Source organism: Dreissena polymorpha, chromosome 5 (assembly GCF_020536995.1).
Source record: "Dreissena polymorpha isolate Duluth1 chromosome 5, UMN_Dpol_1.0, whole genome shotgun sequence".
Classification (NCBI taxonomy): Eukaryota; Metazoa; Mollusca; class Bivalvia; order Myida; family Dreissenidae; genus Dreissena; species Dreissena polymorpha.
Window position 1 is genome coordinate 89239028 of NC_068359.1, and position 10959 is coordinate 89249986.

General features: G+C 34.6%; 1 long non-coding RNA gene across 2 annotated transcripts; it reads left to right on the forward strand.

The window, feature by feature from the left end:
- The first annotated feature begins 2310 nt into the window (after positions 1–2310).
- LOC127832122 (uncharacterized) lies at positions 2311–10631 on the forward strand. Of its 2 annotated transcripts, none has more exons than XR_008026696.1 (4): positions 2311–2561; positions 2789–2868; positions 5436–5783; positions 9492–10631. It is a non-coding gene; the product is annotated as an uncharacterized LOC127832122 (long non-coding RNA). The 2 variants fall into 2 exon arrangements; XR_008026697.1 differs by having other exon boundaries at positions 2311–2554.
- Positions 10632–10959: the final 328 nt, after the last annotated feature.

Consider the following 10959-nt stretch of genomic DNA (forward strand, 5'->3'; position numbering starts at 1 on the left):
AAAAGTTACCCTCAACTGGGCTCGAACCACTGACCCCTGGATTAAAAGAATATCCTCTGAAATATTGTAACAATAATAGTAAATTTGGCTTGTTTATATATGAACGTGTGATGAATACATGATTATTTTGTTAGATAATGTGAAATAAGTAATTTTGATAATGTGTGTGTATATTATTTTAATAGTTCCAAAGAGTCAATGTAACAGCTAACAAATCGTGTTCTATCCACACACACACACACACACGCGCACCCTCGCACGCACACACGCACACACACACACACGCACGCACTCGAATACACACGCAAACGTATCGAAAATTTGGAGATAAATAAAAAAGGTTTTGAAATTAATCAGTTACCCGTCTTTACTGGTTTCATACCAATGAATCATGAACTCGTTAACACTTTTTTGACGTAGCCCATTTAAAAACAGGCAACCAATTTGCGTCACCTGTTCACATGTTGATGTGTGAGTGAACATGATTGATAATAGGTAGTTTAGACTTAAGTTAAGGTGGCAATCTGGTCAAAATGGGAAACATTTTACGTTGCTATATTTTGCTTTTGCATGATAACGGACAAGTCCGGTAAAGGCGAAACAAACACAATTATGAAATTAGTTCACATTTCAAACACAAATATGTAAGGTTAGATGTTGTCCTTTGATGGCCGGTCAGCTTACAATCACAACGATCTTACTTGACGGTGTATTGTCGGCTCCAAAATTCCATCCAAGCCATTGTGTCCGCTAGAGAACAGGATTCGCTATGTAGTCCTGTTACGGGGTCCTGCTCGATCAAAATTCCATCATGACTTACTCACAAGCAATTAGGTTCATGTACCCGCCCTTTTCCATTCTATAAACCTCTGAAAAACAAATCGAGGCAATTAACTGATAAATATAGAGGCGACGGAGGCGCTTTAATTAAGTGAGGGTTAGGCTTGAATAAAAAAAAATAATGTACAAGATGCAGGTATAGGCCAACCATTTTAAGATATAGCATGAGTTTACTTCAAATACCAGAGGCATAAAAGCAGTTGAACATTGTCGTTTCGTCTGATTAATTTGTTACTGCGGTACACATTGTGCCCTGTAAAGTTATGTCTGTGCTGAAACAAAAAGACAAGCAAAGTATTTCGTGTTATTGCATATGTTACTATATTTAGTAACACAATTGGCCGTTTTTTTCGCGAATAACTCGTGAAAATCTCGGTATTGAGCAACTGTGCAAATAACCGATTATTGGCACACTGTGCCAAAATCGGTTATTTTCAAACTTCCGGTTATTTCGCAACCGGAACGTTTAAACAAAATGGCGTCTGAACTGATTTTGAAATCGCTTTTTTTCTCAAAACCGGCTTACCGTACTTTTTTCATGAAAGTCATAGCGCAATTTATGAGGTATGTTGTATGACGTAATTCCTCTGACGAAACACACTAGTTTGAGTTAAACTATCTTTTAACAACATGTTGGACGTTTTGTTTTTTAACAGTAAAATATTTGTTAAATCATCGAAAAAAATGCAAAACGTATTTCGCATTGCGTGTTTATTGTGTGTTGAATTACTTTGCGAAAAGTGCTTGAGTAATCTTAAGCCTGATTATGAAAGTCTTTCACAATTCAGCATCACACCTGTATTTAATTGCCAATATACCGTACAATAGTCTGATAGTATTACCTGTTTTAACATCAGCTGCTTCTATCAAGTGGTCCGCTTGACAGCGTCATGCGTTTCTGTACCTGAACAAGGAAAAAAATAACCAAAAAATAGACAATTAATACAAAACATGCTTTTATTTATTTGAAGTGTATTGTTATGTTTTTCACCAAATATTCAGACCAGATCAGTTCCGTGCTCGCTCTACTGTCCGAATATTTGGTGGTTAGATGAAACAATCGCAATTCATGCATTTTATACACTTCTTTTTTAACATTTTGGTATACAATTAAAACAAAGCTTTCCAACTCATATTTTGCACTTGCAGATTTTTTTTATTTCAGCTCAACGTACGTTTAGGTAACAATATACTAAATGATTACCCTAACAAATTCAATATAAATGCAATTACTTCAAAAAAGATAACCGCAACAATTTGGCGTAGAGGCTCCCACGACCATACCGTTTATTAAAGAGCATTCAAACCATATTGAGTTTAATAATAAACAGTTCACCGCTTTAAGGACAACTTTGTTTTGCCTTTTCTCCATTTTAAGGTATACTGTCAATAGCTTATTATGTAGCTGTATCATTAAATAGGTATACTGTAACCTTCATGGGAATTGTGATATCGTTTAATTGGAGCAACTTTCGATTTAGATTAAGACAAACAGTGTAACTGCACAGTTTTTTTTCTTCTCTATTTATTTATAATGGTAGTGTAAACTATGTTTAATATAAACGACTTGTTTGTGAATCATACAAATACTGTATATACACATTTTAATATATAAAGTGTATTATTGAATGGCAACATATTCATTTTTTTGGCAACTCACAATTCTACATAGTTAGTTTTGAGCAACTTTCGATTTCGCTTACGATACCGTTAGGTATGATGTATGTATTTTGTCTTCTGTGTTTGTTTATAATTGTTGTTTAGACGACTTTGTACGTTTAATAAATTATCTGTATTATTGGATAGTAACATATTAACAAGTTTAAGGTAACTGACACACTTGTAGGAATAGTATAACCGCGTTGCGCTGTTGCAAAGACAAAATAGACATACATAAATAAAACGTATATTCACATTTTGTATGGTTATGAATAATCTATGATTTCAGATCGATACAAATGTCTACAAATAAGTACAAAGACACAGTCATGGCCGATTACCTTAGGACAATACTATTATTTGCCTAAGGTAAGTTTGCCTTATGTAGTTTTACAACTATTAACATGAATATCAGTAGTCAGCAGGAGTAGTAGCAAAAGCAGTAGGAGTTAGAGTAGGCGTAGTAGTGTCACTAGTAGATGCAGCAGTTAGTAGTAGTAGAAGAAGTAGTAGTAGTATAAGTAGTAGTAGTTGTTTTAGTAGCGGCAGTAGTAGTAGCAATGGTAGTAGTAAAAGTAATAATGGTAAAAGTAGTAGAAGAAGTAGTAGAAGAAGTAGTAGTAGTAGAAGTAGTAGTAGGAGAAGTAGTAGTAGGAGAAGTAGTAGTAGTAGTAGCAGTAGTAGTAGTAGTAGTAGTAGTAGTAGTAGTAGTAGTAGTAGTAGTAGTAGTAGTAGTAGTAGTAGTAGTAGTAGTAGTAGTAGTAGTAGTAGTAGTGGTAGTAGAAGTAGTAGTGGTGGTGGTGGTGGTGGTGGTGGTGGTGGTGGTGGTGGTGGTGGTGGTGGTGGTGGTGGTGGTGGTGGTGGTGGTGGTGGTGGTGGTGGTTGTATGTGGTGGTGGTGGTGGTGGTGGTGGTGGTGGTGGTGGTGGTGGTGGTGGTGGTGGTGGTGGTGGTGGTGGTGGTGGTGGTGGTGGTGGTGGTGGTGGTGGTGGTGGTGGTGGTGGTGGTGGTGGTGGTGGTGGTGGTGGTGGTGGTGGTGGTGGTGGTGTGGTGGTGGTGGTGGTGGTGGTGGTAGTGGTAGTAGTAGTAGTAGAAGAAGTAGTAGTGGTAGTTGGTGTAATAGTAGAAGTTGTAGTAGTGGTAGTTGTTGTTATAGTAGAAGTTGTAGTAGTAGTAGTAGTACACAGCGTAAAACTTTTGCTATCCTTGAAGGTCATGTTGTTGAAACATTTTATCTGCTTATGCTTTACCAGTGATCTTTGCGGACTGCTGCTTAATCATGATGCGAGGGTTAGAAACCATCGAAACTTGTCTCCACAATATTATAAATTTTACCCTGACTTATGTATCAATACTGACATAGACGGTCAAAATTACATTAAACGGCCGTTGTCTCTTAATTACACCTTGCCACTTGTTGGCAATCAGCATTCGTTATAAAGAGATAAAACCATAAAAAAAATTAAGACAAAGAGACCTTGATTTTAATACCACCACCAATTCTTTCATGAGCAATTGATGCTATCTTTGGAGAAAAATCGCATACTCCGCCTGATTATCTGCAAATTCTTTGATGAAAAAAGAAAACATATTTGGTCTTCAACGTGTTGACACAAGTCTGTAGATGTTGTTTTGTTTTCACAATCAACACAATCGTCTTATTTTACCAAAACATGATTTTTGCAATTCAAAAGGATACGTTTTATTAAGTATGTATAATTTTGAATCTTAAAATATGTTTTGTGTGTTTTTTTTTTGGCGTTATTTAATACACACCACTTGGACTTACCTTTGCGTTCAACAAACTTTAGCGCCTGCAATCCAAAACTACGACTTTAAGTGGGATACCTATGTACACAATTTCATTTAACTGTATGCAGTCATTCTCAGGTTGACGCCGCACGACCGACTGACCCGGTCCTAAAATATTGTTTCATGTTGCATTGTTAACATATCCACAATTTATTATGCCCCCTTTGGAGAAGAGATGGTATATTATTTGGTTTGATGTCGGTCTGTCGGTCTGTCGATAGACCACTTCGTATCCGATCAATAACTCGTCAACGAATTGACCGATTGGCTTGATACTTCACATGTAAATTAGCCTTCGACAGTAAATGAACCTTATTGAAATTGGGGTCACTAGGTCAAAGAACAAAGTCACTGTCACAATAAGTATGAAAATTTTTCCGATCAATAACTCATTAACAAATTGACCGATTTGCTTGATGCTTCACATGTGCATTTGCCTTTTTACAGTAGATGACTCATATTGAAATTGGGGTCACTAGGTCAAAGGTCAAGGTCACTGTCACAATACGTGTGAAAATCGTTGCCGATCAAAAACTCATCAAGGAATTGACCGATTGGCTTGATACATCACATGTGCATTGGTCTTTGACAGTAAATGACCCCTTTTGAAATTGGGGTCACTTGGTAAAAGGTCAATGTCACTGTCACAATAATTGTGAATATCGTTTCCGATCAATAACTCATCATCGATTTGACAGATTGACTACATATGTCATATGTGCATTAGCCTTGGACAGTTGATGACTCCTATTAAATTTGGGGTCACTAGGTCAACGGTCAAGGTCACTGTCACAATAAATGTGAAAATCGTTTCTTACCAATTACTCGTCAACAAATCAACCAATTGGCTTGATACATCCCATGTGCATTCGCATTAGACAGTAGATAACCCCTGTTGAAATTAGGGTCACTAGGTCAAATGTCATGGTCACTGTCACAATTAGTGGGAAAATCGTTTCTGATCAATAACTTATTACCGAATTGAACGATCGATTGGACACTTCACATGTACATTGGGCTTGGAAGTAGATGACCCCTATTGAAATTGGGGTCACTTGTTCATAGCCCTGTTTGGGGGCGTATGTCTCCGAATACTGAACTCTTGTTTGTTACTTATCTCACCAGTGATCTATGCGGACTGCTGCTTCATCATGATGCGTGGGGCAGAAACTATCGAATGCCAATCCTCACAAGAACTTACGTTCCAGGTTACTAGAGACATCGACAACGAGACATGGATCATTGCCGAATGCCACCCAAAGGAGAAATCGTGCTTTTTGAGAAATCAGTCATATGAATCGAATTACATTATCGCTAACACAAGTACAGGAGGATTGCTTGTAGTTAGAAATTTTACAAGAGAAACATTCGGTGTTTACAAATGTTTTGAAACATACAACCCCAAAAAGTTCAAAACAATCGACATTAGCAGTAGCACTGTACCACCAGAATTCTTTCAACTGGAAACACAAGGTAAATTATTTTCATGCCAATATTTAGCGACGTATAATAATCATTTTTAATATGTTGCTCACAATATTCAAAACTGTTTCGTCACTTACCTGTAATGTAATGGCAGGGTTGTCATTATGATTGTAAACAAAGGATTATTTTGAAAAAGTAACCGATTCGGCCGGGGGTCAAGGGGGCCGCCTAGGCCCCCTTGTAGGTCCAGGGCAAGGCCCTGGTAGGGGGGTCAGGATGGCTGAGCCCCCCGACCGAAAACGAATTCTAGACATTTTAGGGACAAAATACTGCTATTCTCAGAGCATAAAAAGTTGAAATGAGGTCTAAAAATAATAGAAAATTTTAAGATTTTCATATGTTTAGTATACTGTACATATTATATTGATAGATTTTAGCATGTTCCAATTCTATCCATTACTCGATAATCCAGTATAATTACGATTTCTTTTTTTCAAAACCAAATTACGGCAAATATTGACGATGAATGTCGTCCGCCATTTAACGCAAGTGCATATACAAATTGAATTGTGGGATTGGGGAATTCCCATTTAACATGCGTGAATCACGTGACGCGATTTGAGAGCATTGAAAACCGTTTATATTAAGTAATTACGACAAATCGACTACTCAATCTAAATTGTTACATGTACCTCCTGTCAGAAAAGTTTGCGAAAGTGAAAGTGAAATTCTGAGAATAAAAACGCGTCTTTCTTTAAATTTTAACAAGTACTTTTCATTCTGGATCGTGATATAACTTGTCAGGTCATTCATGCATGTAGACCTATATGTATGCATAGTTTGGCAATCTCAAAACACGTTATTTACCTACTTATTACATTATGTGTTATGCTCATTTGTATATCAAAATTCATTATTTAATTGAAGTATTTTCAAATGCGTATAATTTAATGTGTTATCCGAAATCATTTCCAGATTTCATTATTCACGGAAAATTAAAAAAATTCTAGCAACAAAGACACATTTCTCGTGTTTTTCATGCACAGATGAAAATCATGCCAAAATTAGACTTCATGTATAACATCACGTCATTCTTCCTCGGGAAAAGCGTGGACTTTATTATTTAGATGCTGAATAACAACTCCGTAACGCAGAGGTCGCTAATATCTTTTATTTTGGTAGAAAATCGAAGAGCATTTTTTAATATGTGGCAACCTTTTCTTTAACTAAAAAAATAGTTAATTACGCTCTACAGTGCTACATTCGTTGAGATACGGTCAGTAATAATCTGTGAAATGTACAGCTATTTGATACAATTTCACGTGGGGTCGGCGTGTATTCGGCTGCCTGAGCGCTGATTGGTTGACGTGCTTACCAAGAAGAATTTGATTGGCAGCTGGAAAATCAATATTGGCCACTCGCTGAGAAAATTCATTGAAAAAATGCGGAGTTAATGGACTGACTGAATGGGCGTCGCTCCACTATACTACGGTTATTCCTCGTCAATTATTGTCGGTTTGCGTGATCAAAACTTCCGATAGCAATTTTAAAGATTCAGGAAAAACAACCGATTTTCTGGCGATTTTAACCAATGAATTCGATAGGCAATCGGTTAATAATGACAATTCTGAATGGGATTTTAAGAAATTGTCCTACATCATGTGACTGTTCTAGTTCCAAATATATATATGGTTCAGTTGAACATGTTTTTACTGGGGACCTTAATTTCATTCAAAATAAAAACCTTAGAAATTTACTACGAAGAGGCCCTTAGTATAGATTTCCTATTCCTGTTGATTTTGATGACTGCATTAAGAAAATCGTAACATCCTTACAGGATTATTGCACTAAATGGTGCAGGAAGGAAAATGCTGAAATTACTGCACTCAATGATTGGAAAACAAAAATATTTGGTATGGTCATGAATAAAATATATTTTTATGATACAAATCCTATGGCTTTACCACATTCACCTAAATTTAATAAACAAAATCTCTGTAAATTGCTTGAAGACTTAAAATCTAAATTCGTCATAGTTCCTTCTGATAAGGCTGCTAATAATGTTATAATAAATTGACGAGTGTTTTATGTTCAAACTATTTCACAAGAACGTTCACAAACTACATCATATTGTGATTACAATAAGCAACCTAATGAAATTATTCCCGAGCATATTGCCGAATGCAAAAAATTAAATGTAATAGTCAATATTACTGACAAAAAATTGCCATCACTTTACTGGATACCTAAATTACATAAAACGCCATATAAAAGTCGTTTTATCGCTTATTCAGTGTCTTGAACCACCAAGCAATTATCAGTGTATCTTACATCTGCATTGAGTGCCATTAGATATCATATAGCTTAATATTGTAATAAAGTTTATGAAAATAGTAATATTAACCTATTTTGGTCAATAAAAAACTCCATATAAGTTATTGATAAAATTGAAAAGAAAAAATATAACGCTTCCTCACGCTTTAATAAAATCCAAACTTGTTTCTTTGATTGAAAAAATATTTGCTAGAGAGAAGTGTTCATATCTAGCTTTAAACACTAAAACAGCTTTTTTTACTAATCAGATATTAGATAATTACATCATTTGGACTGGTCTTGACTTTTGTGCAGCACTTACTTTTCTTCTGGATAACTTGTTTGTTGATTTTAATGGTAAAATATTTAAACAAATTATTGGCGTTCCTATGGGAACTAATTATGCGCCACTTATAGCTGATCTTTTTTATATTGTTATGAAAGCGAATTTATGTTAGAATTATCTAAAACTAAACAAGTAGATTTGATTCAATGTTTTAACCTTACTAGTAGGTACATTGATGACATACTTAATTTAGATAATCCATTATTTGAACAATATATTCACAAAATCTACCCTAACGAACTAGTCTTAAATAGATCGTCTCAAACCAATACAGACGCTGAGTATTTAGACATACATCTACCTATTAATAATAATATGATTAAAACTAGTTTATACGACAAACGGGACGACTTTAACTTTGAAATTGTGAATTTTCCGTTCCTAGATGGCAACATCCCTTAAGGTCCTGCCTATGGTATTTACATTTCGCAGTTGGTACGTTATACCAGGGCATGTTCATGTATTAAAGATTTTAATGATCGTAATCTTATATTAACAAAGAAATTGCTAAGACAAGGCTTTTTGTATCATAACCTAAGAAGTAAATTCGCTAGATTTCACTCAAAGTATGGTGATTTAATTTCTAAATATAATGTTTCTTTCAAATGGCATTTATATAATGGAATTTCCCATCCATCATTTTATGGAGATATTTTGAAGCGTGACTGCAAATTAAAATATGTTAAAGAAAATCTTCATATTAAATTTTTCAATTTAATTAACTCGTTTTTATCAAAAGGAGATGATGCTGATGTACTTAAAAACACGTGTTTGATGGTGTTTGATTCACTATATCTTTCTTCTTTTAAAATTTGAAAATATTAATGATATTATGGGCATTTTTCACATTTAAGCATAATTGTGTCTTTGTGTCGTTTGCACAATTCTGCATGAAAACTACATTTAGACTCACATCTTACATCAAATCATTTCTGTCGTAAGTTGTCAAAACACCTATATACTGTTTGATTCCAATAATGTCGCTTTAATGGAATTACCATTTTTTACATTTGATTCTTAATATTTAATCACCTAAACTTGTTAGTAGTTCAATTTTGCAGTACCGCCCCATTAATATTTTTATTTTTACTTTACAGTACTGCCCCTGGATTTGTTCACGTCATTGTGTCTTCGCTTGTCAATTACGTCATAACTCTTTCTCTGCTCCTGGGTACATTGATTTTTGTGACGTCATACGACCAACTTTCCCAGTTGTAATCTACATGCATAGGTCATTGGGTTTATAATTTTATTTTTATTTTCTCTGTGACAGGCGTTTCTTGTTTGATTAATTTCTTAGCAGTACATAAACAACTGAGCAATGTGATATGGAACTTTTACACCCATTATTGCTGCTTCTTCCTGTATTTGTGCGATGATGAACTGAAATATAAACTTTATGATGCTATATTTTTTAATCTTTTTCTATAAAGAAGGAATGTAGTTGACACTTGTTCATAGTTTCATTCCATCGTTCCTCAAAAAGTTGTAACTCTGTTGCTCTGGTATCTTCAATACTATTGAGTAATTAAATGGTAATTAAATTGAATGCGTTTTAATTCCCTTTTATTATTGTTTAATTTGAGTTACAATGCTATGAGGTCAAATTATATTTACACTTAAATGTATAATAAATATTGCTGGGCCAAGTGTGAGGTTGAGCGCTCCAAAACCGGTTTAAAACCCCAATGCTTTGCATTGACCGTTCCAAGGCGGTGACCCTAGCTTTATTCTTATTTGTGTTTATGTTGTTTTGTATTGTGCTGTATTGTGCTGTTTTGTACTGTTTGGGCAATCGGTCACTTGCCTTAAATAAAGGACCTACTAATTGTTTATAATAATAATTCAATACTACTCCAGCAGCTGGAGTTTCACTTCTTTATATTATATTATAAAAACTTTTTTTAGTGTTTTTCCAACACAAAATTACATGAAGCTGTCTTTTTTTACAGCCTCTCCTCAGTTTGCTCTAAGTTTGTAAACTTTAAATGTCGTCAGAGCATAATATTTAGAGGAAATGCATATGTTTTGTAAAATTGGATATGTAATCTCCAACAAAGAAATACTGCCTGTGATCTTGTTATTTACATAGTTTTATTTACACTCTTAAGAGAATAATAGATCTATTAAAAGGAAATGCTTATGTTTTATAAAATATTTCAATTTGTATATTATATTGAAGTATTTTTTCTTGTAAGGTAAACATACACTAGAGATTTTATCCTTTGTATTATGATAATAGTTTTGTATGTCACTATCTATATTTATATAGATAACTTACGACTTAAGATGTATCGCATATATGTTTATGTATGTACTTGTTACCAGACATGAAATAAAATGTGTTGGAAAAAATGTGTTCGTACCCACAATTTTGTTCGTACCCAAAAAATGTTTCTTACCAAATTGTTTTTTCGTACCCTAATTTTTTTATGGCATAATGTTTTTGTACCCAACATTTTCGTACCCAATTTAATTTTCGTACCAAGATTTTAGTACCCACATACACAATTGTGGTGATGTAGATAAACTTAAACTGATGCTTTTAAACCCATCCTCTTCATC